Source organism: Apteryx mantelli, chromosome 3 (genome assembly GCF_036417845.1).
Source record: "Apteryx mantelli isolate bAptMan1 chromosome 3, bAptMan1.hap1, whole genome shotgun sequence".
NCBI classification, from domain to species: Eukaryota; Metazoa; Chordata; class Aves; order Apterygiformes; family Apterygidae; genus Apteryx; species Apteryx mantelli.
In genome coordinates, this window is record NC_089980.1 from 112,958,248 (window position 1) to 112,984,719 (window position 26,472).

The window sequence follows — 26,472 nt, forward strand, 5'->3', positions numbered from 1 at the left end:
GAAATTTTTGCCCTTACCATGTTTTAATGAAATGTGTGATGACAAGGGTGCCTTACGGCATGACCTTTACAAGGCCATGAGGATTGGCACTTCAAAAAGTCTGGGATCACTGACCAAGAATGAAGCAAACCTAAAGATACTTAATATCTTCCTTCTTTCAATAAAGATCCTTAAACATTAGAGCAATAAATTCCTGTGAATCTTCATTTTTGTCACATTACAGGAGTTAATTTCACTAAATACAAGTCATTTGCCTTGTATTACTGCAAAATTAAAAAAAATTGGCAATTTCAATATATTTTTGGTTCTTCAATCAACTTTTCAAAGCACAGAAAATCACTTTTGGTTTCTGTTTCAAACAGAAGAGTAATCTGAGGTGGGATATATGCTGCTATAGCTTTAAATTTTAAGAAAAATTCAATGCATACTGTTACTCAAATAATAAAATAAGCACAGCTACCAGCCCAATCATATTAAATCTCTTTCTCTTGAATTAGAAAAAGACAATTACAAGAAACTCATAGAAAACAATATTTCTCTAAAAAGAAATAGATAAAATCTTGATATCTAAACTTAGCAATTAATAAGAATACAGCTATCAGGCATTGATATAGGCAAATCAGAAAAAGAGACCAAATTCAGTGTAAACGTTAAAATCAGAACCTGTTATCACAGAAATCACTGAAAAGATTAAACTTAAGTGCAAGAGACAAAACTATAACAGGACACAAAAAGAGGAACTTGAGTCACTTAAAATGGAGTTATACAAGAGAAATAAGGACAGACAAAAAACAAGGACTGTGTTTTATAATTCTGATATTCTTATAAAAGTGGCTACTCAAACATGTAGATCTACTAACCTTCCACTCTGGGAAGTAGTTAGCACAGGCTACATCACATAACTGGCACACTGTAATTAGGTAGGACAGATATTGATGTGATAAGCTAGTCTGCAGTTTCTCATAATAGTGTAATCAGGTCACTCACCTAGCTCCCGCAAACTTAAAAAACTGTAAACACAAGAAACCTTATTGACAGTGAGACTGTTTAAGTAGTAAAATTTATATTTGTGTCAAAGGAATGGAAACCAAGATTGTAGTGCCCTCTTTTAAGGGGGCTATAGCAGCAAAATGGACAGGTTCTAACAGGCTAGTGCTTGGAAATTTTATAAATGTAACAAAATACATGAGCAGGAAGTTGAAATTAAGATTATAGGTCAAATTCTGTACCAGCAGCACAGGAGAAATGTTAGTTGTCATCAAAATAGAAGTGTAAGGCTTAATGAAAAAAACAAGAGAACTGAGAGACTGGACTGTAAACTCAGATGTATTTGTTTATAAAAAGACTAGAGAGTGTTCAGAGAAACATCACTTGGGCAGTATGAAATAAAGTATTTTTGAAAGCAACAATAAATATATTAAAATACTGCTTTCATGGTGAAGTAGTAAGCAGCAAGTTGTTATTATTGTTTGTTGCTATTATTGGTATTTTTTTGGTTAAAAGACAGCCAGAAGTGGCAATGGATCCAGGAAGAAATTAGTGAGACTGACTGGGGTATTGGTTTTAGTATAATTTATTTGTACAAGTGTACAGCAGACCTGTTTCTTTGAACAACAGCAAGATGGTTCCCCCAGTGAAAATAGCCTTTATTCTAAGAGATAGCTTTCCTTCTTTCCAAGGATCCCACTATGAACTCCTTCTGTGACTTTAACACAAGGTCTTGGTTGGTAGTCTCAGTCTCAGCTTGTAAACTTGGGACATGGCAAATCACACTGCTGGAGATGTTCACTTTGGTTGCTAACCTTGCCCAGCAGGAATAGTTTAGTATCTTCAGCTATATTCAGGAAAAACTCACTGTGCCTAAAGGTGAGGGAACAGATTTGGTGAACCCTCAAAGACCTTTGCAGACCTACAGTCTTGTGATGAGTCCATGAGGCCTCTCTATATCCAGTCTTCCCTTAGAGTTCCTTGCATCATTATCAAAATAGCTTCAGTGGGCCCAACATTTCTGTACGTTTCTCTTAACATTGGTGTTATGTTTATTATGTTCGTTTTCATAAGCTTCACTAAAGATTAGGGGTGCACTCTACACACACAATAGAAAACAGCCCCTGCCCAGAGGACTTTACAGTCTAAATGGTCAAAACAAGCAAAGAGTGAGAGAGAAGAGATACATATCCACAGTTATTTATTTAGATGTCTACATACATCCTTTTTTTTTCATACTTGAAAAAGACACAGTACTGATTCCTAGGTGAATAAAAAGCAAATCACCCTTCCTTCTCAAGGAAAACCAAACTACTTTTCACATAATGAATATATACTGAATATACTGAAATCATAATATGAATAAAAGTTACACTTTGCAAAACATAGCAGTTGCAATATACAGTTCAATCACAATATCAGTGTGATCCCCATTACCAGTGTCTATAATATGCTCACCATCAGGACACTGGATGTCCCTAGTCACTGGGAAGGAATACATGGGTCGAAGCCAGCTCAAGCCTGTTGCTCTCTTTGAAATTCTTCTTAATTGTTCCATTTTTATACTCGATGTTGGGCTGAGCCATGAATACACTCCCCCGTGCTGGTCTGGCTACCTCAGGGAGACATTCACACCCTTTTGATGAACTCAGGGAGAAACATTTACACCACCAGTTGATCCACTCAACTGACATAGCTGTTTGTCTGAAACAAAGGCCACCCTTGGGTCCCCTTTGCGGTGAGATGAAGTCAGCTTTCTGTGCAACAGCTGTGCTCAGCCACACCCTACCAGTCCCTGAGCTTCATGGGCACGTGGCCCTTGTCCACCTCCTCAGAGCCTTCTTCCATTGTAGGGGCTTACTGGTCAGTCACTTGAACCCACCTAGGGTCTCATCACAGTCCTACTGATGCCAGCAGTGGAGCTGGAAAAACCATCATCAGCCAATACTTTGGGTGGTTCAGTTTTCGGTTGCACATCTTCAGAGAGTCCCCTGAAGCCCAAGATGATCAGTAAGCAGGTGAAGAACCCTGAACTACTGGTTATTTGGTACAATCTTAAACATGGCACTTTTTTGTAATAACCTTCCTTCTTCTCAGGTCCTGTGAGTGGAAGTCCTGACAAGGCATGCAGAGACCACAGGGTAGAGGCAGGTTCTGTCTTCTTGTGTGAAGAGCTGAAATGATGCTTGGAAGTGGGAATGGATATCTGAACAACTTATGCTGGTAAAAAGGTTACTGTCACCTCAGTAAGTAGACTGAGCAAGCAAGGGAGACAGCACTTTGGATTTGGAGGGAGCTGATCTCCTGAGAAGATAATACGTAGGGGAGGACTCAGTTTTGTGGACTGAGGCTTTACTGTATCACAGCCAGGAAGGGAGGCTTTGGGATGGTCTGCACAGTGATCCCAGGATAAAACAGAATATAAAAATTGCATGCAATAGTTTTAATCCAGGACAAATGTTCAGGTATAATGGTTTTCTCACAGGCAGAAAAGATCTTCTGTAAACAGGTAAGACTGAGGAAAGAACTGAGCTATAGCTGTACCTGAGTGCTCTGCAGGCAAATAGCCCCCTCAAAAATATGACTGCAATAATGACTTTAAAACTATATTGACTATTCAGATAAAAAGTGGTACCAAAAGTTTAGCAACAAAGCAATTGGAATGGATTTAATACTTGAAAAATTTCAACAAGGAAGGGCAAACATTCAGCTTTATGTACATGTTTTTAGATAAATCAGAGTATTTACAAAAGTACTTTCCCCTGTCTCTTCTGCATTAAGTTGGCATGATTTACTGTTTTGCTCTAAGCAGTGAGACAATGTTTCTCTCAACAATAGGATTATCTCAAACAGTTTATGCTGGCTGTGATTAAAGAGAAGTGGGCAGGGATCATGGCTTATGAAGAGGGATCTCTCCCTTTCTCAGAGGTGTAGCCTCTAGCATTTTTCAGTTGAGGTTAAATGGGAGCACAGTGCTCTGAGAACGGGCACCACAGCTGACTGCCAATAGTCACAGTAAAATAAATGTCCAAACTGCAAAATATCTTGATTAAATATCCAGGAGCTAAATACTGAATGTTTGGAAAGCTTTAGCATATTGTCTTATCCAAATCAGGGAAAACAGCATTCCTCAGGGCTTGGGGTCAAATAGGTGAGTTGTACAGTAAGTGTACTAAAAACTGTACCAAACTTCATTTCAATAGTGCGGACACCCTGATTCTCCTTTTTCTTTTTATGTAACATCTGTCCCTCACTCTTGCATTCCTTCTTATAAAGGGCTACATTAGCCTACAGCCATCTATAAGGAAACCTAACAAAAATAAATTACATACATATTTTTTTTCCAAAATGAATGCTGCCATTAACTGCTCCTCCAAACCAGAATATCTAATACTCTTAATAGAAATATAGCTTGTATTCCTACCAACTCCATTATACTGCGTAACAAAACAGATCTGAATCCCAGTCTCACTAGCTTTGAGTTGACACAGCAATAAAAAAAGATAAAGCAGAAAACTGGTGACAGGCTGCAGTGCACAATGACAGGTCTAAGATGTCATTTGGAAGAATGAACATTATTTTGAAGGATCAGATGTTGTAATCCATATATTAAGGCACAAAAAGGCACCACAAAAAATGCAGTCAATAAGTAGGCATCCAATTACTAATGCAAAATAATGCAGTTTATACTTTGATTTCAATTCTAATTCACTCTATTGTGATTATCATTAGCTCTTATCACTCTGCTGCAGTAAAAGCTGCTTCCTAGTTCACGTGACAGTACATATTCTCCCTTGAGGAGCCTCAAATCTTAGTTTCGGATGTGCACCAGTCACGAAGAGAGTACACAGAAGGAGGCAGGGAAGGACACAGCAGGACCAGGCTCCCAGGACTTTCTGCAGTCGTAGCACAGGCAGCGAGAGAGGAGTCTCAGGGAGAGATCCAGCCCGGGCCCTCTGCCTCTGGACTGAGATGCACTTTGAATCCTGCTCCCTCCCTTGCACAGTGCAACAATCAAACAAAAAACTCATTATGGGCTAAGGTGCATCATGCCTTACAAGAGGCCGGATTTGCCCCAGAGAGAGAGGTACAGTTTGAGCACAGGCTTGTAGGTTGGATGCTTCTGATTGTCACTTTTCCTTTAGATACTGACAAGGAAGAGAGACCAAACACAGAATCACAGGATAGTTGGGGTTGAAAGGGACCACTGGAGACCCTCTGGTCCAATCTCCTGCTCAAGCAGGATCACCTACAACAGGTTACCCAGGACCATGTCCAGTCAGACTTTGAATTTCTCCAAGGATGGAGACTCCACAACATCTCTGGGCAACCTGCTGCAGTGCTCAGTCACCTTCACAGTGAAGTGTCTTCTTGTGTTTAAGTGGAATTTCCTATATTTCAGTTTATGCCTGTTGCCTCTCATCCTGTCACTGGGCACCACTGAGAAGAGCCTGGCCCTGTCCTCTTGACACCCCCCCACCAGGTATTTATACACATTGATCAGATACCCCTGGAGCCTTCTCTCCTCCAAGCTGAACAGTCCCAGATCTCTCAGCCTCTACTCACATGACAGATGCTCCAGTCCCTTCATCACCTCTTTGGCCCTTTGCTGGACTCACTCCAGTAAATCCATGTCTTGTACTGGGGAGCCAATTGCACAGGGACACATGGAAACTACCTATTCCTCTCACAGAGATGTCGCGTGGGTTAGCTTAGCAGGTGTACCTTTTGGTTAAGTGACTACTTTCTGTTTGTCTGTTATCTTCATGCCTATTTTGAAACTACCCGCTCCTTTGTTACTTGTCCATAAAAATACCTTTTAATTCACCCTTTGCCTCTGTTAACAGCCCCAGCAGCTGCCAATGACAGCGCTCTAGCAGTGCTACAGGAGCAAATTGGTGAGTGTATGGTGGCACAATTTACAGACCTTGTTATTTTCTCAGCTCAGGGCAATCAAAGCTTAGCAGCTAATTGACCAAATAAAAATGCAATATCCCAAGTAACTAGGATAAGCGGCATTGACAAGGGTGGATTTTAATCAAATTTTCTCTCTGAGATGGCAAGCAGCATCGTGAGAGAGAAAAGCATACTAGCAACAATGGCAGCAATAACTTTCTAATTATTTGACCTGTATTCTATTTGGCTAGAAAAAAATATTTTGCTATCACAGGACACCATCTGTTCTGTCTCTGGGGTAAACATGGCTCTTAAAATACATGCAAGTTTGGTGTGTTGATGTGGGCCCCAAGCCTTAGGAAGCAATCATTTGCCTACAGTACTGCATGCTGCAGGGAAATGCAAGAAGAGGAAAAGGAAATGCAGGAAATAACTGTGTCGTTAATGTGAAATACATGAAATTTGGGTTGAAATGTAGTCAGGAACAAAAAACCTTCCTTCACTCTAGCTGGTGAGAATTTTGTCCCTGATTTCAAGAGCAGTACTGGACTTCAAATAAATTTACATCCCAATAGCAGATAGCAAAAGCATTCTCAAAAGTTAACAACTTAGTTTGTAACATGATCATCCCTCAAAATAGAATTAGTCTGTTCACACCAGTTTTGTGTTGTAATCTTAAAATAGCCACTTCACTCAGCGACTTGTTTATGATACCTGCCAAGCAAGAAATTGTCAAGAAAACCTTGATCAGAAGCTTTTTCCACAAGGATTGAGTAAAAGGATGCCAAACAAAGCTGTACAAACAGCCCGCAGCATTTATGGTTTGCACAAGAGAAGAAAATGCCATATTCAGAAGAGAAAGATACTGAAATTTCAAGCCTCATACGTTAGTCCAGTGTTTCATTTAAAGAGAACAGTAATCACATTTCATTTATCTTGCTGATAAAGACCATGGAGAACTGCCACAGTCTGGCAGGAGAGAAGCCAAGGCAAACCAAGACAGAACGGAAGATTTGTGTTAAGATGATGTAAGTGGCAAGCAATGGTAATTTATTCTAATCAATTTATTCAATTATTTCTAGATAAATTAGATTAATTTGTTTCTAATCAAAACAAAGATCTATTTTTTAGAGTGTTCATGATGAACTGCTACTAACAGGCAAATCTAAGATTCCTAATTGATTTAAAATAAAGAAGACAGAAAAGATGTGGTAGCGCATCTCTCCATAAGGAAGACATTTCAGGCTTGTTTCCCTGGAACACACGCTTCCATTACTTTACCCAGGCTAATTTCAAATAACGTGGACCTTCAGTGTCTTTAATCTGTCCAATGTTAGAGCCTCCACTGACTCTTAACTCTACTTTCAGTTGTTCCATTTGTTCCCTTGCTATCTGTATTCTCAAACACTAACAGTTATTTAGCCTGTTCCCTTTGCTTATCACACAGTATATGCTTAAGGGGCAAGTTGATTTAGTAAGGACAATCATATCAGCTGAGGTGTCCTGTCATCTCTGCTGCTGTTACCTAGGTTAGGTCACTTCTGAGTTGGCTTTGCATCATGCTTAGCATTCTGCCTCTTCTCTCTCTCGGAAAGCAGGATTAAAATAGCCACGACCCACATGTTGCAAAAACTCATCCATCCAGTAGTCTGAGATCTCTGGATGCAAAATATTACCTAAATACAAAGTATAACTTATTTTAAAGTTGTCTTAGCAATCTCTCTGTCTAAATCCCTAATAATGTTTAATTGGCCCTTTTCTGAATTCCAGGCTCATCAATCCTGCTCTGATAATGAGGCCTCTGAAGCCTGTCCAGAGCACACATTCCTGCAGCAATTTCATTAGCACTCAGTGGAGAGGCTAAGAACAATGTCTTCTCTCCTGACAAACTTGTGCATGCTTGAACCCAAGAGTTAAAACACCAGTACTCAGCACATCCACAGCCCAGAATGACATTGGCCTGCCTGTACCCATCATTAAATGCCAAACACTTAGTGCCAAAACTATTCAGCAAGTTTTTAACTCTTTAAATATTTATGAACAAACAACCTATTTGTTTACTTAGTTCTCCTGACCAGGTAATTCTGAAATGAGATTTCACGGGCTGTGACCTTGCTGTCATTCTCTGATTGATAAAAGCATGAGCACTTTAGAGATGTCAGGTGAGGAAAGAAATGACTCATATGGACTGTCGTGCTAGAACCATGCTGGCAAAGCCAAAGTGCCCAGCTTCACCCTTTCCTCCAGCAGTAACTGTCCCTCCCTTCCTCAAGTGCCAACTTCTTGACTGAAAGAAAATACCCAGTCTCTGTAAGCATAGAGAGCCTCATTAAAAACCCACTGAAATCCATGGAAGAAGTCCAAGCGACGACAGCAAGCTCTGAGTCAGAGTGAACAGAAGCTGGTGTGTGCCAGCTCCTCGCCAGCTCATGGCATGTTACCCCTGCGACTGAGCACTTCACAGGCAGATGCAGGTCATGTCTCGGGTATTAGGGAAGCAGCCCATGGCACGTTCTTCTCCCACATGGGGTAAAACTTGCTTCCCTGCTACTAGTGGCCTTCCCGTCTACATTTCCTACCCTCTGCTTCTTCTCTTTTTGTACCTAAATTTGTGGAGGCTCTCATTTTCTATTTTTAAACTACCAGATTGAGTCTTAATTATTTAAGCATCTTCCAGATTTAGAAAGCTGTTTTGGCTGTGAAAATAACACTCTGTGCAATCATACTCATCAATAAACCATAGAAACAAATCTGTTAGCCTGTTGGGAAGCAACTTTATTTAAAGCACATTTTAAAGTCAAGTTCAGATTTACGGATGTGAAAAGACCTAATGCTAGTCACGTTTCAATAAGCACATGACATTTTAGCTCAAGTGAGAAGAAAAAAATCAGATTTGATCCTTATTCCATTGATGTTGCTAGTAGCAAGATTGTTTTATCTTCCCTCAAACCAGAAGAAATACCTCTGAAACATCCGAAATAGCTGAAATTTGAGCTTGGGCAAAGGGCCTACATTTTCAGAAGGGTGTACTCACTTAGGAGTTGTACTGGCTTTGATTTTTTTTTGAGGTGTAAAACACACAGGGAAGGAGAATTGTGAATGCTCATGCCTTACTGAGAACAGTGACAAAGCCTCAAATCATACATCCAAAGATCACCGAAGGGTTTTGCTCCTTCAAAGAGAAAGGGAAATGCGAATCTTCAGCTTTAAAATGAAAAACGGTACATTCCTATTAACGTGTTATTATGATAAGGCTCTTGGCATGAGAATTTGAGATGAGGTAATATATGTACAAAATAAAGTGAAAGGTGCACATTCTTGCACACGCTAATCCCCTTCTGTATACTCCTGCAATCCAATCCTTTAGTTAAGGAGGTAGGAAAACACTACCTCCAAATTTCTTGTTACTTCAACCACATATCATTACAGGAATATTACAGTTCAAACCGCACACCACCAATCAGCACATAAACTAAGAATCCTCCAAAAATACAAATTATACCAACTTGACAGATGTGACTGAAAAAAATCTTGCTCTGAGGAGTATTTTCTGACTATAGCATTAATTGAAATTACTAGCATACCTCAAATATGTAAGTGGGTTAACAAACTGTTAAAATCAGTAACTACTTTTTAAAAAAGACTCACTTTGGATACTTTTAAAAATGCAAGAGTTCAGATTTTGCAAAGCTTATTATCTAACAATAAGAACAGGCATTTGTCATCTGTTCTGCAATCCATAAAAATACTTTTTATTTCATTAAGAATTTGTCCATGGTCAGTTTGGAGATTACAGTTTGTGTTTGGAATGATACAGTATGAAAAAGCTGAGAGATTCTATTTGCTGGCTACATGGTTGCAGAACAAAACTGTATCTGAACAAACAAGATTAAACAAAACAACATGTTGAAGCCTAGATGTTTACTTTGGATAAATACTTTTTTTCTTGTTCCCGTAAAAGTTTAAAGAAGATTGTTTCTGATCACACTAGGCAAACAAACTACTATAATGTTGCATGTTTCCAACACAGCATCACCTTTGGGAACTGTTTGCACACTGAACTTACATCAGGTTAGGCTAGGTTGCAACACCATTCTTCAGCTAAATGGCCACGAACATAGGACCAGTGTATTACAGTGTAAAAGCAACTGAACATTGGCTTAACATGGTTAATCTTGATAGTTCTAACTGTACAGTCTTATAATACTATAGAGGAAACTCCAGTAATTTTTTTCCTCCAACTTCCTAAAATTGCAAACTCCACAGTTCACTGTTTTCCATTGAGCACAGATATTTGATCTTGAATAAAGTCATGCAAACCGCTGCTCTACTCCTCTCCTTTGTAAAGCAAAGCTGCTATTTATATAACATTTTCATTCAATTAGCAAAGGGATGGAACAAACTTAAAAAAAAAAAAAGGCCATCTTCCATCATGACAGAGTATGTGAGAGAGAGACATTACAAGGAAAGACAGAAACAAATTAGTTTGTTCTGGCCATATTAACTCTCAGGCTCCCTTGCTATTGCCCCTTACCTTGCTGTTAAAATCTATCAGAGGTAATGAACTATCTGGAGCAGGTACAGGGGATTTTTATTTCTCTGCTAAACGTCCTGCCTGTTGGAGAGAAGCCAAAGAGGATACTTTAAGATTCCTTTCCCTGTCATTTGACACTATGGGGACAAGCTGAGTATATACATCTAGATCACACAACAAAAAGGAGGTTTTATTATATGATCAAGCTAAAATCCGGTTCATTTATTATACACAGAGCTTACATTCAAAGCCATTATTATGTTGCAAAGACCATTACTCAAAACATAGGAAACAGAATAACCAAATTTACCTGTGACCATTAATTTAGGCCTGTGGTTCATCTCATTATGATGATAGTCTTTAATTACATGATCATGTATTTTTTCCACAGGGGCCTCCTGTTTCATCGCCTCGGATGGAAAATACTCACTTAATGAACAGCTATTCAATATTTTGTTTAATCTTCATTATTCAATGTGGAGGCTTTATTCATTGGATGCTGCTCAAAGCCTCCTCTGCAGGCAGACTGACTAATTTCCTCGCGGGCTTTCCTACAGCGCTCATCACCACAGCACACTTATCTTAACACTTCACGAACATGTTATCAAAAATCCCCTGTGAAGCAAGCGTAATTGTTCCATTTCATAAACACGAAACTGAGACAGAATAAGGTCACCCAGATCCACCAATTTCAGGCACCCAATCGGAGATGTGTAGGAGCTGCTTTGTATTAAAGCACACACAGCATTTCATGGCAACTGGGCCACGCGCAGTCAAAGCACGAAATCCCCACCATTTCTGCAAACCAAGAGCCGCAGTATCACGCTGGATATCTTCAAAGAAAGCAGATGGTAATACCCAGCAAAGCCAGGCCCGAGCGCCCAGTGCAGCCCCGCGGCCACAGGGCTGCCTGGCCAGGCAGGCGCCTCCGGACATGATAGCACAGGTCTGGCTCTCTGGTGTCACACGTGCCTCCGCAAACAGTCACAGGCACAGACAAGGAACCAGGATTATTACACCCCATTTTTCCCTCTGAAAGCATGCTGATGTAATTATGCTCTGGAAGTTTATATGAAGGACGGGAACGTAGGGGGAGCAGAGCGCTTTGCCACTGGGCTCCACACACACCTGCGTTTCACTGGTGCCAGCACCCACCACCCCCGGCCCGACATGGCCTCGCGTCCCCCCTCAGGGCTGGCCCCATCACCCCCGGCCCAACATGGCGTCGCATCCAGCCCCCACCACCCCTGGCCCAACATGGTGTCGCATCCCCCCTCAGGACCAGCCCCACCACCCCCAGCCCGACATGGCGTCGTGTCCTCCCTCAGGGGCAGCCCTCCCAGGGTCGCCCAGCCTCTGCGCCCGTGCCCCTTGGAGCCCCCCACTGTCCCTTCGCCCTGCCCGGCAGCCTGGCAGTGCTCCCACAGCGCGCCGCAAGCTTGAGGGGACCGGCAGCTCGTTTCAACCCACTCGGCCGTCGGCCTTGAACATTGCGCCACAGGTTCCCCCCTCCAGCCTTGTTCCTGAGGCCTGGCCAGCCAACCCAGCGCGCGACTCCGCTCTCCAAGCGAGAAAACGCACGCTAACACAAACACCAGCCCGGGGTGCGCAGGCGCTCCCTATAAAACCCGTCAGTGCGAACCGCTGAAACTTTGGCAGCAAGGCAAAGAAAAAAAAGGGGAAAAAAGCTTTTATAACAGCAAGCACTGGGCAAACTTATGAAGCAGCGGCGCTCCCGCCCCCGCGGCGGTGAGAGGCACTTCCCGGGTGCTGGGCACACCGCGAGCGCGGCCAGGCGGCCCCGCGCGGATAACGGTCTCGCCGGGGTGGGACGGCGCCCACCGGCACCGCCACCGGCACCGACCCCTCAGCGCCCCCCCCGCGCCCGCGCCCACCGCGGCCCCGCTCCCGAACCTTCCACGGGCGCCGGATTGGCCCTGGCGGCCATGACGTCATAGCACCCCCCTGCCCAGCCCGCTTCCCATTTGCCCCCAGCACCATTGTTACGTCACAATCAGCCCACGGCCGGCTCGGGCCGCGCGCCCCTCCCCGCCCAGCTGGCGGCCCGCCCCTGCCGCCGCCGCCGCTGCTCCACCGCAGCGTGACAGAGCCGGCCGGCTGCCCGCGCCGCCGCCCTGCCCAGCGCCGCCGCGCCGGCACCGGCACCAGCACCAGCACCAGGTATGGGCCGCGCGGCCCCACGGCGCGGCGCGGCGCGGGCGGGCGGGCGGGCAGCCTCGGCCCCCGCGGCGGCGGCGGGGCGCGGTGCGGTGCGGCGCGGCCGGCCCGCGTGGGGAGTGGGCGGCTGCCGGCCCGCGCGGGGCGCCGCGGGCCGCGGGCGCGCAACAAGTGTGGCGGCGGGCGCGCAGGGGCGCGGGGCGGCGGTGGCGCGGGGCGGGCGGGAGGGCGGGCAGCGCCGCGCCGCGCACGGGGTTTCGCTGAAATGGTCCGTCCCCAGTGCAGTTACTCAAGAGCATGATGCAATCCCGCATTGCCATGGCTACTACATCCTCCAACTTAGCCGCCGCCGATTTTTCTCTTTACTGGACGCAAAGTCGGGAGGAAAAATCCGTGCGGGAAGGGGGGCCCTGAGCCCCCTGCTCCCCCCGGGGCTGGTAGCGGTGAGGCGCCGTCGTCTCTGGGGCGCTGCTCCCAGGGAAGAGCCAAATAAGCTGCCCTTAAGGGAGGGCTGCGTCCTGTTACGGTCCGAAAAAAATTCCTGCTCAGCTTTTCCTCGTGCGCTGCTGCGGAGCGCGCATCGTGGAGAGAAAGCGGTTCCCGGGTGCGGGAGCCGCCGCGCGCGGCCCGAGCCCGGCTTGCTGGGAGCTGCGCTAGCAGCAGAGGGGTCCCGATAGAAGCAGTTTCCAAGGCAGTGATTAGGCTAGCCTTCTTTTAGCTTAACGTGCCGGTTTGTTGGGAGGGCTTCCTGGACTTGGAGGAACCACTTTCTGGGTTTTTTTCTTCCATGAACCAGAAAGCTTGTTCTTTAAGCATCCCTAATCAAGATACTGTTTTAAAAATAAAACAGTCGAGACAGTAATCTCCACTTTTGAGCAGGGGACAAGGCAGATACCACATTAAATTCTGTGCAGCGCTGTGGAGATGTACAGTGCTTTTAAAAGATGAAGTACCTACCCTGAAGCATTTTACAGTCTAAATGTTTAAAGAGTATAAGCATTAACAAATAGGTAGAAAAGCAGCATCTAATAGGTAGAACATGCCCGTATGCCATGTGTGTGTGTCAGATGTACTTCTGGAGGGTGTGGGACTCTCTTAAAAACTTTATGACTTTATCTCTTCCGTTTCCTGGAAATCTTTGGGCATCAGCAGCATTACAAGTCTGCAACTCTTAGGGTTATGTGGAATATTGCCTTGGGGGATTTAAATGTTTTTCTAGTTCCCTGCTTCTGCTGACTCCTTTTCTGCCCAGCTGCCTCCCCCACCTCCCCGGGCTGTAGCCAGATGCCGATCCGACTCCAGAGATCTTTCCAGCATATATCTGCATTGTGAATCCGGAGAGCAAAGGCCTGTTTTGCAGACTTGATCTTTCTCTGCTGGGCAGGAATAGTAACACCTTTGCTTATTCAGCAAGGATGGCTCCTGTCAGATGACACGAGACTTTTTTTTTTTTTTTTTTCCTCCTGGAAACTGAGCATATTGCCTGCTTGGGGAGCAAGAGACTATGTCCCAGCCGTGTTTGAACGGGAGTGCACCGCACAGCTAATTGGTATTCTCTGTGCTTTAAGTGATCTCTGACTCTGTGGGAAGCTTTCAGTTACTGTGCCAGGGTACTAAGGACCACTGTGAAAAATGCAAGGAAAGAGCTTGGCTGGGTATTAGTGATGGAGAAAGGAGAGAGGAGGGAAAAAAATGGCATGAGTACTGTTGTAGTTAGGATGCTTCAGAACAGGAAGTCTCCGAAACCACTCTGTATAAATGGAAACACGCCCTGCAGCTGAAACCAGAAGAGGGTAAATGTGCAGACTGCTCTAGTGACGGCACAGCCTTTTGCCAAGGTTTTGGGCTAGGTTGCTTCCAGTGTCAGATTATCGCTGTAAGAACAGCTCTTAGTCAGGACTTTGGCAGCTGTCAGGGTTCAGCCGTAGCTGTGCAAGGCTGCTTTAAGCAGTCAGTTTAAGCTATCACTAGTAGCCCTAGGTGGATGGAGGGTTTTGCATCTGTGAAGTTTTTGTAGATGCCAGCTATTGGAGTTGCTGCGTTAAGCTGCGAGGGTGGAGAGGGGAAACATACCTATTTTTAATATGCACTCATGACTAACACTTCAGATTTTTATGATATAGCTTAGATGTTTCACTCTAGCCCTCCTCATTCCTTTGGCTCAATTGCAACCCGAGACTTTTGTCTCATTGGAAAACTTCATAGCTATAAATTAATACTGGCACATCCTCACTGGCGATATCAAGTAGACACTGCATCAGGGAGAGCAAACCTGTGGTGTGCATAGTCATCTAATGCTATTTAGCAATGAGAGATGGAATATCTTATATAAATATTCATGTATTTGGGGTGGATTGGATATAGTCTGTTTTCAGAACAGCAAGTAACCAAGGCAAGTGTTGAAACCAGAAGAGGTTTAGTAGGAGAGAATCAGGATTTCCACTGAAAACTTGTGGTGCTCATAGATGGCTGGGGTCAGCTTGGTGGAAATTCCAGCTTTATGCGAACAGAGGAACATATAAGAGACCACTGTGCTGAGTCTGCTGAGGTTAAGAGTGGTTTTGCCCTTGCAAGCACTGTTGCCAAGTAATAAGACTCACGGGTCAAGGACAATAAAAGCATGCCAGGATTTTGTGTATTGGACTGAATTGCTTAAAGGTACATATTACATAACTAATGCATGGTGGAAGCACTCAGGGATGTCTTCGTAAGTGTTTTTTATCCCTAATATTTGTAGTGAACTAACTTAACAGAAATCTCCTGTGTTTTAGCAGGATTGCATTCAAATGCAATCAGAGAGAACAGTCGTGAAATTATATGCAGTATAGCTTTTTCTTGGAAGTTTGGGAAGAGTTTGGCAAGCTGACTAGTTTATTATGATGTATATGCTTTTTAAAAAAGCAACTGCACTTTGTGTAGTTTAGTGTATTTTATGCACCAGCAGTTGCTTATATGAAATATCTCTGACCAAAACTTCTGTACTTTTGGAACACAAACTGAATAGCATTAGGAATGCTACATTTATGTGCTGTCTGACTGAACTATAGGTATACTTATTGCAGTATTTTTAGTTAGTTGATGTCTTTATGTTTCTCAACAATAGTTTTTCTTGTTGCGTGCCTTGCTTTTAGTACTGTGAGATTTGAAATAAAATATTTTGAATTCTCTGGTCTAATCTCTTCTTTCCCTTTTGACCTTTTCATTTTATATTGCTTGCAAGTGGAATTAAATTAGAGAAGATATGTTTAACTGAACCAAAAAATGTAAGTCTATCAACTGGAAATATTATAAGTTTGATAGACATCCTGGACGGTATCTTATATTGGTCATTCTTTTGCAACTCTCTAGGTGTAGATTTTTGGAAGTGGGTTTGAAGATTCAGATTTTTCAAACTTAGAACTCCCCATTTTAGGATTCCAAACTGATCTGACATTCAAGTTCAGGTAGTCACAGGTGGGAAGTCCAGTGTTGCTGAGCATGATTCAGAACTGTCTGTTTGAGAAAATAGACTTTGTAAATGACATTCAGTTGATAATTGGTTAAATACTTTCAAGAGTGAACAGACCTCATTTCTTTATCTTCCTCATTTTTGGGCCACAAACATTGCAACATCAAACACTTCTGTGGAGCTCAAAAAAAAAAGGTAGAATAAAGTGATATTGCTCAAATATGGAAGCTACTTGCATGGTTAAAATACACATTTTCTTTACCATCTCCGCTTATCTTCTAATGGTCTGTTATTTCAGCAGTCCTTGCTCTGTGCTTGATGAAGCGAGTGTCCAACTAACACCGTCTCTGTACCACCAAAGACAATTGTTTGAGAGAGAAACAGTTGTTATATATAGTCCAATGTTAAAATAATATTGTGTCTCTACATCCCGTTGTCTCCTCCATCCCACTTGGAACTAATGCTAAAAACCTTTCAGACTTCATAAATAAGTATTCATCCATGGGTCTAGCTGCCTCTGCCCCAGCAGCGTGCTAATGTTTCCTTCCAGACTGGCCGTGCAGAGGCTGTAGGGCAGTGTGTGGCAGTAGTCAGGCGGAGGGTAGTTTTGGTAGCACTTTGGGTGTAACCTTGCCATTAGCGTGAGAGAAAACTGGGGCAGCACTTGGCTTGCTGCTGCGCAGCTCAGCTTGCTGCCTCGCCAGGGGACTGTGCAGCAGTTTCTGCCACTGAGGCAAGAATCCAAATCTCTCACGTTTTACAAAGATTTGTCTACTGGAGTGGGTGCTGTTGGAGAGGCCCCTTCATATCTGAAGAGCCTTTGGGAGTAAATGGGATCTTGGTGGTTTTTGTTCCGTGCAATGAAGGCTTCTTCTCTGACTTCTAACAGAGGCAATGATGCTGTTTCACCACCAAGGTAGAGAGGAACAAATGCTTTTCACATAGTTTCTTGCCTTTTTCTCCTACCAGTGGCATGATGTCTTGAGATGGTTCACAAGCTAACTCTACTGTCTATCTGGAGGTATTGAAGTTCCACTTAGATTTGCCAGCTCTTTGTAGAGGTCATGAAGGCATTTATTTATTCTGGTGCTTTCTGCCATAACCTCCACCGAGGAACCAAGTAACTTGCTCGTTTTGTCCTCTCAATCTCAGTCCTCCTTTCTTACCTTCTTTCATTGTCATATCTGAAGCTAGTCTATAGGGGTGAGATCTCTAAAGCTACTTAAGTGTGTGAATGCTTTTGATGCTCTTGGCCTAAGCTCTTTGTGATAATGCTCTTGTTTTCCTATTTTTAAAATGCACAAAAATATATTTTTCCAAGATGCAATATATGCTTTTGAAAGCTGTTTGACTATGTAGTAGACTTAAGAAATTGATGCTTACTGCCTGTCATATGGAGACTTCAAAGCACTTTACAAAAGTGACAGTAATCCTTGTAATCTGTAACTGTTCTATCATATACAGTATAGTTTCTAATTTCTTTTGTAGTTCTTAGATGTGTTGTTAACAATCACAAGGTTCATGCAACCCAAATAGTTCATGCATGCTAACACTGAAGAAAGTTTCTCCCCTCGGATGAAAGATCAGGTATATAGACAAATCAAAAAATAATCAATGAATTGCATATTAAGAAGCTACTCTTTAAATTAAAAACTTATTTCAAATTCAAATTACTTTGTTATGGCCTTCCTAAGACTGTTTAACTTCAGTGTTAGACTATTGCAGCAATGCAGTTGAGAGGGCATTGCTTAGACTGACTCCTCTGGAATTTGTAAGTGCTGATCAGTAAAAATGATATTTATATATGGGATTTTGAATGCACCTAAGACTATTCCTGGTGTTTGGTAGAACAACATTTATAATTCTGTTCGATAAAGGCAATCAGTGACCTGAACTGATTTTTTGATTCTGCAAAACAAACAAATGCTGCCTTGAGTCTTAATATCAAGATAACTTCTATAGTTGCTGTGGATTGTTTACATGGTGACTCTCTCTCAAATCTATTTAATGAAACTTATTTCCTAAAATTTACTGCATTGGTTTGTCTATTTGTGATTTGTCGTTTAAGATGTACTACCTTATATAGTAAATGAGAGCAGAAGAACGAACTTGTCCAAAGTATGTGATCTGTAAATGCCCTTCTGGTGCTTTCTATGTTTTGAAGAATTATTTTAATTTCCTCGATGAAATGGTTGACTCACATTGAACACAAAACTTCAAGTGTTTGGAAAGCATAGTGGCAGCCTAATAAATTCCCTTTGTAGGTGTACAGATTTTACAGATGCCTGCTGCTCAATACAGTTGTCACTTCTCCAAGAACAAATGAATCATTCTGTTTCTGCTGAACTCAGTACTGTAAATCAAGAGTTGGTCTCCACATCCCACTGCATCTGGATATTATGCATGCCCTTACTATGGCATTATTGGCTATAGAGGTTATGCTTCACTAGTAATAACTTTGTTAATGACCAATGGCATATTGAGCAGGTAGAAATATAAAAACCTTCCATGAACTTCTATTTATGCTAAAATTATGCTCTGGATTTAATTGACCTTTGTGTTGAAACTTTATACCAAACATTTGTCATTATCCACATTTTTCTGAGTAATGACTAAGTATGTTGAGTTGCACTATTTTCAGTAGACAAAACCTGCTCATGGAAAACTGTAGCAAAAGTGCATTAAACTTTTCTTTCCTGCAGCTTTAAATTCTGTTCTGTGATTCCTACATTATCATAGCCTTTGAGATACTTGGTCAGTGATTTAAACAAGGTGACTATTCCTATTCTGTTATCACTTCAAAGCGCTTCTATCTCTCTTTTTCTCATGACCTTGAAAAAACTGTTCAGCTTTTTCTGTGATTGGAGAATATTTGCATTCTTTTACAACAGGTTCAGGTAACCTGTTGTAAAATGAAAGGACATAGACTGGAGTTCAAATAATACTGTAGTTTTTAAGGAATTTGTGTTTCGATGAATGTTTCTGTTAGTGTCACAATTCTTATGGATGTTATCAGTGTTATAAGTGGAAAAAAGAAAGCTAACAGGTATTAACTTGCAGAATAATGCGTTTTAACTTCTTAAACCAAATACATCTTACAGTATCTTATGTTTTTAGTCCATATATTTAGATAGTTAATTCATAAAGGTGCAAATTGCCTTGGTGCTTGTTTTGCTTCTTTTGTTTTACATTTTGTTACTGTTACAGACTTCCCGGGAAGCCTTTAAGATATCTTTCTGCTATGCCCATGTTGGCTAAGGAGCCTCTAGCTAGTGCTAGTTGTGAGAAAATGCCTTCTTCGCCTAGATGCCCTACATTATCAGTTTTGAAACAAGTATATGCAGCTTAGTGGAGAAAACCCTTTACCTATACGTAGTTCTCAACACCTTGACAATTGTGCTGGTCTGTTGGAAATTTGAGGGAATTCCATAGCAGAGCATTTGATGTAATTTTTGAAATTAATTATTGAAATAGTAACTGTCACCAGATAATAAATGAAAGACATCTTACCTGTATTTAGATAGAGGTAAATCAGATTTTGAAGCTCTTAGAAATGAGTAATACAGTAACAGAAGAATCTACTTGTGTATTTGCCACTACTTTCTCCACCAGCTATCAGTGGGCTCATCCAAACATAGGGGTCTAGTTCCTGTGTTGATCCTGTGTCCTCAGGTTTGGTTTAACTTAAGAGGATCAAGATTTGGGAAACTCTAAACCTTTTTTACATTTATCTTTGCAGTCTTCCCCTCAGACATGCTATTTCTATGCATATAACTTCATCGGGAAGCTTATCTTAACCTTTTCCTGAACAATTAACTCCTGTTCTGACCTGGCTTTTAGAAAAGATGATATTTTGTGGGCTTGGCCAGGGAAATCATCTTCAAGCCAAACAGTAGGGAAAACCTTTGACTGTCTTGCAGCTTAAATAACAATAATCAAATCCATAACCGGTTAGGAGGATGATGTTCTCCAATGCTTAACATTGGCCAGCCCTTTAGAAAAAAATTTATATGATACTTTTTTTACATGATAAGTTTAAATTGCATGTCAGTTTTGATGCATGACACTTGTAATTGTCTAAAAGCATGTTCATTCAGATAATTTACATGGCTAATTACATGATTTTGACCGAGACCTCACATGGAGAACCTTATGCTATGACAATGGGTAGAAGCCCTTGATTGGACCTTTGCTTTAAAGGACACCATAACAGTTATGTTTTCATTTTAATGTGTATATTATACTGTGGGAATGCAGAGTAGCAAATGTTTACAGTGAATGCGTAATTCCTGTTTGTTCGTTCATTTCTCTTTTGCAATACAGGCATGTAGAATTCACTCTTAATTGGCCATAAATACTGTGAACTGGTACAAACGCTCAGTTGTTTGCCCTAAACTAGGGTCATGTATTTATCCCTCGGGTCATGCATTTGTCCCTCAGTTCAACATTGTGTGATGGCCTTTTGGTACGTTGTTAAGCTTTACATTAGTCTTGTGATGAGCATGACTTACTGCATTCATGAAGTCTTATTAATAGGCAAAATATTCTACTTGTAACACAGTTCAGAATTTTTTTTTTAATTAAAATGTGTATAATATAGTGATGTTAGTACAGCAAACTTGGTTACTCACAAATTTTTTTCCATCTCTTTTAGTAGGCAGAAGTTGAAAAGCCTAAACAAATTTCACATAACTCATGCAGAAGGTTTGAGCAGGTCTTTCCATATCTTATTTAATTCTGACTTCTGTGACCCCCTAGAACATAAAACTTAAGTGACGTTCACTTTTGCGATCCTCTGATTTGCACCAGTTGCCACAGATGAGGCATGCTGGGCCCATGTGGCTATGCTGTGCCACTGCATTTGCCTGTCCCCTGTGGCTGTGCTACCTGCCATGCTCTGTACTGTGGGCTAAGGAAATTTGGGGCAACCATCTCCTTTGTCTTCAACATGAGGTTAAAACATAACATAAGGAGTCCAGCACAGGTTGGGGGCCGAGCTGCTGGAAAGCAACTCTGCAGAGAAGGACTTGGGGGTCCTGGTGGATACCAAGTTGACTATGAGGCAGCAATGTGCCCTTGTGGCCAAGAAGGCCAATGGTATCCTGGGGTGCATCAGGAAGAGTGTTGCCAGCAGGTGGAGGGAGGTGATTCTCCCCCTCTACTCAGCCCTGGTGAGGCCACATCTGGAGTATTGCGTCCAGTTCTGGGCTGCCCAGTACAAGAGGGATGTGGCACTACTGGAGCAAGTCCAGCGAAGGGCTACAAAGATGATTAGGGGACTGGAGCATCTCTCTTATGAGGAAAGGCTGAGAGAGCTGGGCCTGTTTAGCCTGGAGAAGAGAAGGCTGAGAGGGGATCTTATCAATGTGTACAAGTATCTGAAGGGAGGGTGTCGAGAGGATGGGACCAGACTCTTTTCAGTGGTGCTGAGCGACAGGACGCGAGGCAACGGGCACAAACTGAAACACAGGCAGTTCCATCTGAACATGAGAAAAAACTTCTTTACTGTGAGGGTGACTGAGCACCAGAACAGGTTGCCCAGAGAGGCTGTGGAGTCTCCTTCTCTGGAGATATTCAAAAGCTGTCTGGACACAGCCCTGTGCAGTGTGCTCTAGGTGACCCTGCTTGAGCAGGGGGTCGGACTAGATGATCTCCTGAGGTCCCTTCCAACCCCAACCGATTCTGTGAGTATAGGAGACATATGCGTAAGGTAGCACTAGGAATATTTGGGATGGGAGAACATCACATAGTGGTGAAGAGAGGAGATGCTGAGCAAATCAGTAAGTAGTACTACATTTAAGAGGCCTTGTCTGTTCTCCTGAAAACAGAATACAGGTAGTTACAGAATGGCCAGCATGTTTCAACAGAGGTCATTGCCCTGGTAATGCATTAGCTGCTTCCCCTGTATGCTTCTAGGTAAAAGAAACTTTGCATTTGCAGAAACCACTTTTAGAGCTAATAGCATCGTCAACTGGATATACCACATGTCATGGGAGTTTAAAAGATTTTAGCGCTCTCCCCTTGTTTTGCAACCTTTATCAGGTTCTTGTGTAATTCTGAAAGCTCTGGTGGTCCTCATGTTTGAGGCTATACTTGATTCTTTGCTTTTACTTCACAGGTTGCTGAAACCTCCAACTTCGTTATCCTTTTTTCTGCCCTTTCAAAAACTGTAATCATCTGCCTTTGAAGTAAACAAAAGCAAGCTGTGAGTCTGACAATGCCTTACAGAACAAAAAAAGCATGCTTTGATACTTTTTTATCTTATATATTGATTTCTAGTTCTATCACCACTGCTAAGTGGTTGCATTAAGATACAGGAAGAGACCGCTAATGTTGTTTTCAAAGGTTTTTGTATTTTTTTTTTTTAAATCCACTACCTAATTGGCTTGTTCCCTCTACATAAGATATTCAAATGTAAACTCAAGTTGAGCAATAAAAAACTATCATAAGTTTTCAGCTGTGTAGACTAAATACTTTTTGGTTTTATAAAATGCATGTCAGGCTTTAATGTACAAATACAGGTGTCAGTTGCATAAAACAGTTCAGTTTTCTAAACCTTTTGTGTCTTAAAATATGTTTAAGAGGTGGTTACAATATAGATTTGAGTCCCCAAGGACGCCTTTTCTAAGAACACAGGGATTTCAACAGTTTTTAACCACTGTTTAGTAAATATGAAGAATGATGATCTCTGAATAGCATATATTGTTTAGTACGGTATTGTCTTTGAAAGAGAGATGGTAGAAAAGTGGAGAAGGGATGTAATATCACTCTGCTCTTTTAGCGTTCACCACATCTGAACCTAAAATAAGGACATATCAGCATGGTGGACTTCTGTTCCATATATTCCATAGTGTGATAAAAGTGTTGTAGGAAAAAAACATCTTACCACTGGAATTGTCTTTTCAATATTTAAAAAAGAAAAAGGTTAATGAAAGAGGTATTTTGGACAAAAGCATGTTTTGCTTTTAGCACAGATTAAAAATAGAGATGTGATGATGGTGGGATACGAGAGGGGGTAACTTTTACAGAGCTGCAAGCATTAATAAGAAATTTTGCTGTCTGAAACATCATTCAGTAATCTGCATAGTCTGTAGTATGTACAAAAAAGGTGCACTTCAGAACTTAAAGATTTGGTTTTGCCTACTGAACAAATTTTAATATATTACCATTCATATAACAGATCTGCACAGAGTTTTACTACAGAGGCTAAGGATCTTTTCTTTTCCCCAGAGTTTGAAGAGTTGTTTTACAAGTGTGACTAATAAAACACAATTTAATTCTTTCCCATCTTTCACTCTTTGGCAAAATATTACCACTCATAAAATACCCTGTAAGTTAGTTTTTCACTTTGCTGCAAGTAGCATAGTAAAGAAGACTATTTTATTTTAGATGTATAAAACACTTTCTAATTATGTAGCAATGTGTTTTTCTTATATAAGAAGCTTAATTATGAGCTCTGGGTAACAAGTTAAAATGCTTGGTGTTATCAGAAAATCAAGTTTCTTATTGAAATTTTGTCTTAGACATGCTGCTACGCTCAAGATTTGTCTCGAATAGCTACAGTCTTGCAGTGTAGTACACTTTAAGACTGAGAACTGACATACTTATAAAATCATCTCTGTCTTCCAAGTTCCTCAGCTGCAGACTAATCAGTATGTAGCAGAAGTTTTCAGTCGTGTTTGAACTCCTGTTTAGCTTTTCATTTTGTCTTTTTCTATGTATTTATTTTCATTAACTCCATATTTCCTTGGAATATTTTTTGTTGTGGTCAAGTTAAATAAAACATTCAAGTTGCCTTTTTTGAAGAAATCCATCAGTGTATTTTTGTCTCTTGGTAGTTAGGTTTCTCTTCCTTTGCATTAAGTCCTGTGCTTCACAGTTGACATGGATTGAGATCATCCTTAGTCTGCATTTTTCAAGGCAGAAAGAAAGTAAAGCATCCTAAAATATAATCGGTTTCCTCAGTGTTTTGTGCATTTCAGCTAATCTTTTTTGTCTTTTTACAGTGCAATAATCTCTGTCAGATCCTGCTGTTATGATTATATATAAGAACTCTGTGTAAGCTCTGCATGACATTAATATATTCTGTATGACCTCTTGCAGCTTGTATTTAACGCTTTTTCTTTTCTTTGCAGTTCTCACATTCTTCACTAGAACCATTCCTATATGTAAAATGGCATGTGCACAATGCATTTTATTTTGGCCTTATTTTAATTGCATTTTAGAATTCTGCTTTAAAAATAGACACATCTTTCTTTTGTCTGTGTTTGCCTTCCTTTTCGCTACCGTCATAGCATCCTGCCTAGTGCAGTGCCGCGATCAGCTATGGCTGATCGAAACCCACGACATCTGTGTCACCCCGAGCTGCATGTCTGTGCAACTCCCTTGTGCTGGTGCTGCTCCTGCAGTAAATCAAGTTGTGGGACAGACCTGTCTGAAAACTAATTTTCTTGCTTTGTTTGTGGGGGCTACATAAATTTTCCCCTGCTTCCCCTCATATGGGTGGGGGTAGAGGGTAGGGAAGGAAGAGTGAGAGTGCGCCTTGTAGCAGCACCAAGGGCCGAGATTAATTTCCCCTAATTACGAACTGTCCCCTGCCTGATGGTGGATCAGCTGTGGGAATGAATAAGTTGCACTGAAGATATTGTGTGCAAAACATTGCTCAGGGGGTTAGCATCTAGAGCACGCTGCAAATGTCATCTCGCATATTTGCATCAACTTTTCTGAGCAGCCAAGCTGCTTGGAGCTGCTCAAGGAAGTATATCTGGTGCGCCCTACTCAAGAGGATGTCTGTGCTACAGAGGAATGATTAGTTGTAAGGTGGGAGGTGGAAACTATCTCCTGCTTTCGGTATAGATCTTGGTTTGTCCCTTTTTTTGGAACAGATATATTATACCAAATGGCAGTACCAATCCCACCTTCATTCCAATATCCTTTAAAGAGGATGAAGCAAATACAGTGAAACCTTCTGCACCTCAGCTCTAAAGCTGGGTTTTCAATGTAAGTGGGTTTCTCCATTAGAGTAGATTTTAATTGCAATGGGGTTTCTGTTGCACCAGGAATTTATTCCTTCCTATTGAAAGAAAAGGAATTGTTCTGTTGTAGCAAAAGTTTAGAGGAAACAAAATTATTTTGCTGGAATTTCCTGCCTGACTTCTGCAGGTGCCCAAATTTCTGATATTACAACCTTGCAGAAAATGGCTTGACAGTTGCAGGACGTTGAGACAGCACTTTTTCTACAGTGGTCCATTTAAAGATCATACACAGAGTCAGTAGTAAGGTTTCAACAGGCCTTACCACCACAATATTTTCTTTTAATTGATTGGTTTGGTCTTTCTCTCCTTAAAACAGACAATAAAATATAAATGGCAATACTTAGATCCTGGAGCAGGGGCTCTGATGAGGTATTATTTGGGAAGTGCTGTCAACATCAAAGGAAGGAAATCTACAGGTAGAATATCTTCTTTTCCACCTACTCTAAAAGTCAGTTGGTAGTTTCAGTTGCCTTGTTATATTTTTGATTTGGCCTGGTATTCCATATCAAATGAAACTTTATCTAGGTTTTCCTTTCTGTCACTGGTTGGAATCAGTATCTCGTGATGTAGTTAAATCTGAAGAGCCACAGTAACCCTGTTTACAAAATAAAAGCGGATGAAAACCATACTAAAAGAATATCTAATTTCAGACAACAGTTGGTGTGTCATGGCTCTTCAAGTACAAAGTTAGTGTAACATCTTGCATAACGATTGCTCTTGATAAGGGTAATGTGCTCTTCAAAACCCACCAGGTTATTCAGCTCTGAGCTTCTGAAACAGAAATGTCAAACTGGCTGCATGTTGTTTTAAGTATGAAATTTGTAAATTAAGTGTTGCCAAGTGCCCATGGTGTATAAGAAGGCAAAACAGGAGGGAATGATCATCATGGCACATCTGTAAGCACCCTCCTGTTTATTCTTCTTCTGCCCTTTTACTAGAATATTTAATCATCACTTTTGATACTGCTTGTCAGTCCTGGGAGGAAAAAAGATCAAAATCTTGCTTTCCATAGATGAGTTTGAACTTCTCTGTCCTTTGGAAAGGAAATTACATCTGGATGCTTCAAAGATGGTTGCTTTTCTGAATGATGAGTATATTGCTTTGAACTCTTCTTTAGAAGATACAGTGTTTAACAGAGCTTCTGTCTATAAGGTTTTGTTCTGAGTGGTATGATGCCATGACGTAACAGTTGTGCCTTAAGTAATTTTCTTCTTCTATTCTCCTAATTATTTTCCCTACCATTTTAAGAACTTTTTTTGGTACCTTCTACTTGAAGCTAGGTATCATTCATACTTGCATGACTTTTTTTCTATAGTATGATTGTATGTAGTGAACGGTACCTTCTGACATGATGTTTAGCATCTTAAAATGAAGACTACTGAGGAGTGGTGCAG

General features: G+C 41.5%; 1 protein-coding gene across 1 annotated transcript in view; it reads left to right on the forward strand.

Moving 5' to 3' along the window:
- Window positions 1-12,486: 12,486 nt before the first annotated feature.
- ELOVL5 (ELOVL fatty acid elongase 5) overlaps window positions 12,487-26,472 on the forward strand; it is a 41,706-nt gene continuing 27,720 nt past the window's right edge. Inside the window, exon 1 of the mRNA XM_067294181.1 lies at window positions 12,487-12,598. The gene's annotated coding sequence lies outside the window, so the exon portion shown is untranslated. The remainder of the gene's footprint in view (window positions 12,599-26,472) is intronic.